Here is a 3,615-nt window from a genome sequence, read left to right on the forward strand (position 1 = left end):
CTCTGGACGAGGCCGCTCTAGATGACGCTGCTGCTCCACAGATGAGGTCGCTCCATGATTGGAGCCGTTCCCAAGAAGAGGCCACTCCCAAGACAAGGCCACTGCTCAATGAAGTTGTTCCCCGGACAAGGCCGCTCCCAAGAAGAGGCTGTTCTGGACAAGACCATTTCCTGGATGAGGCCACTCCCAATGACGAAGAAGCAACAATGACAAGGAGGACAACCCGGATGACACAGACTCTGATCCCCACGATGCTACTCTGACCAGGCTTCCACCCGGAGGAAGCCACCACTGCGGACAAGGCCACTTGTGGTTCGGGATGGCGAGGCATTTTGCAGCGAGGCTGCTGGTGTCTAGGGGCCGTTGGCATCTCAGGGCTGCTTACGCCTCGAGACCGCTGGCACCTAGGGGCTGCAGGTGTCTCAGGACCGCAGGCGTCGAGGGACCGCTGACAACTGGACCGCAGACGTCTCGGGACCGCAGGCGTCGAGGGACCGCTGACAACTGGACCGCAGACGTCTCGGGACCGCAGGCGTCGAGGGACCGCTGACAACTGGACCGCAGACGTCTCGGGACCGCAGGCGTTGAGGGACCGCTGACAACTGGACTGCTAGGCCGCCGGAGGCTGGATGCTGCAGGCGACAGGCGCTCGGGGCCGCCGCCGGAGGCCAGAGGCTGGAGGCTGCAGGCGGCGGCGCCCGGGGCCGCCGCCGGAGCCTGGAAGCTGCAGGCGGCGGCGCTTGGGCCGCCGCCAGAGGCTGCAGGCGGCGGCGCTCGGGGCCGCCGCCGGAGGCTGGAAGCTGCAGGCGGCGGCGCTCGGGGCCACCGCCGGAGGCTGCAGGCTGCAGGCGACGGCTTGGGGCCGCCGCCGGAGGCTGGAAGCTGCAGGCGGCGGCGCTCGGGCCGCCGCCAGTGGATGGAAGCTGCAGGCGGCTCAAGGCTGCCGGCGGCGGCTTGGGGCTGGCGGGAGGCTGGAGACTGCAAACACGGTTGTAGCTCTTACAAAAGCTGTTACAGCTCTTTTATTCACCGTTGACTCCCCTGCTCTCCGCTGACTTCCACCGCTCTCCGCACCGCTTCACCGCTCTCTGCCGACTTCACCGCTCTCCGCCGACTTCACCGCTCTCCGCCAACTTCACCGCTCTCCGCAGACTCCATCCCTCCTGCAGCAGCCGCTGTTCTCCTGCAGCAGCCCCCCCTTTGACAGCCTGGCAGAGTAACCTTTATGGGGGTGGTTAAGCCCCGCCCCTACACAGGTGGCCAATTGAATTCCAATTTTCCCAGTGGATATACATACAGCTTACTGATTGGATGTCTCCACTCAGTCTGCCCCACCCTTACATTCAGGGTCCACAAGCAAGTTCCTCTGGGACGGGCAGACCCTTACATTCCCCCCTTTTCTTTGGAGATTAGTCAAATCCTTGACTTTTCAGATGGTTCTACCTTATATTGAACATATAAGACTAACATTTTATCGCCCCAATTTTCTTTAGTATAGCAACAATACACTCACAGTTTCTTTAGTCTTAGTTTCAGTCTATGGTCAGCAGGGTCTTTTGGCTGCATTTCCCATTTCTGGAGGGCATTCTTACTCTCAGCTCGTTTGACATGACCCGCATGAACCCAGGCCCTGATGCCTTCCACTTTTACTGCCGTGGGGGTGGTTAGGATAACAGTAAATGGTCCCTTCCAACGAGGCTCCAAATTCCCCACTTGATAGCGACGTATCCAAACCAAGTCCCCGGGTTGGTAAGGATGTGGTTCCACCGTCTCTGTTCCAGTATAGGCAGTTTGGATCCCTTCTTTTTAAGACAGACTGTAATGCCTGCAGTGACTGGGGTATAGACTGATCAGTCATTTCTGCTGGGGCAACCTCCTGTAACCTAGGACAGAGCTCCCAAACATTATTTTAAATGGGGTCACCTTGTTTATTACATCGTGCCCTGAGAGTAAAAGGAAGGAGATTTTCTATCCACCGCCAGCCTCCAGAATTAACTTTGTCAAGGTCTTTTTGAGAGTCTGGTTCATTCTCCTTGCTCAGAGCTCTGGGGCCAGTAGGCACACTGTAGTTTCCAGTTAGTGCCTGTGGCCTCGGCCATCTGTAGTGCCTTGGTGAATGCAATCAGCTTTGCTTTTCCACCGAGATCCTATGTGGCAGGGCTGTCATCCAGAGTCTCTGCCCAGGAGAAACCATTGCAGCCCCCGCATACCTCTTTTCCACTGACCATGTAACTACTCCCTTCTGTGAACAGAGTCATTTCCGCATCCGGGAGGGGAGTGTCTCTGAGATCCGGCCTTATTCCTGTGACTTGGGTTAAGACCTCCCCACAGTCGTGTGGATGGTCAGCTAGCTCTTCTGGCAGCAGTGTGGCTGGATTTAGCACTGCTGGGGGTTGGAAGGCCACTTTTAGTTCATTGAGGAGAAGGGCCTGATACCCTGTTACTCGGGCGTTCGTCATCCATCAGTCTGATGGAGTCCGGAGAAGGCCCTTAATCGCGTGTGTGGTGGTTATAACAAGACTTTGGCCCAAAGTTAATTTACTCGCATCCTTAACCAGGAGGGCTGTTGCGGCAATTATGCAGAGGCAAGGAGGGAACCCAGCTGCTACTGGGTCTAGTTTCTTGCTAAGATAGACCACTGGCCTTCACCATGCCCTAGAGTCTGAGTCAAAACTTCTTTAGTCATCCCTGCCTTCCCATACAAGTGGAAGGGCTTGGTAACATCTGGGATGACCAATGCTGGGGCACACAGCAAGGCTCTTTGTAATTCCCGAAATGCTCCTTCTGCCTCAGCTGTCCACACTCTACCATAGTGAGTCCTCCCTTAGCCAGTTCGTAGAGAGGTTGTGCCATCTCCGTGAAGGTAGCATCCACAGCCTGCAGTAGCCCACCGTCCCAAGAAATTCCCTCTTGGAGATCAAAGCAAAAGCAACCGGTATTCCCTGGCAGTCTTCCATCCAAGTACTAACCAGGCCCGACCCTTCTTAGCTTCCAAGATCAGACGAGATCTGGCGCCTTCAGGGTGGTATGGCCGTAGACAGTCATAAGGTTCTTACCCGATATTCTCAGATGAGTGTACGTGACACCCTATATAACATGGAACCGTCCTCCCCTTGCTGGAGGAAGCTGAACTTTCTCATACCCTACTGTTACCTTAATTTGTCCAGGCTTGGTTAGCTACCATATCTCTCTCGTTCATAGTTACATTGGCCCCCGGCCTTCTTGGGCTACTGATGCCTTGTGGTCATACCCATTCTGTACAAAGGAGGAGGTAGTGGAGGGTTTCTAAGTGCTTGGAACAGAATGATGTTTCAGACAGATGGACATGTTGTTCAAAGATGCAGAGGCTGCAGAAAGCCAGCATATTCAGAAACGTGCCAGCAGCTGCACGTGTATCAATCGGGTCAGGTCCCTGGCAGCCTCCGATGGCCAAGATTTGAAGCCTTGACTCCCGAGCTCCTCCCATAGGCCCTTGTGTGACCCATCGAGTCCAGACATCAGAGAAGAGGGACGAGCAGCTCACGGAGCTTCAGAGAGTTTTCTTCCTCTTGGAAGATGGCTTCCTAGACTCAAAGTGGACCCTCAGGCTCTCGTTTTTCTAGGGCTGAGAGCCAA

At 55.6% G+C, this 3,615-nt stretch overlaps 1 pseudogene; it reads right to left on the minus strand.

Annotated features, from left to right (window-relative positions):
• Positions 1 to 2,920: 2,920 nt before the first annotated feature.
• Positions 2,921 to 3,039, minus strand: LOC122914652 (annotated as a pseudogene).
• Positions 3,040 to 3,615: the final 576 nt, after the last annotated feature.

The sequence above is a fragment of the Neovison vison genome, chromosome 7 (assembly GCF_020171115.1).
Source record: "Neovison vison isolate M4711 chromosome 7, ASM_NN_V1, whole genome shotgun sequence".
NCBI lineage: Eukaryota > Metazoa > Chordata > Mammalia > Carnivora > Mustelidae > Neogale > Neogale vison.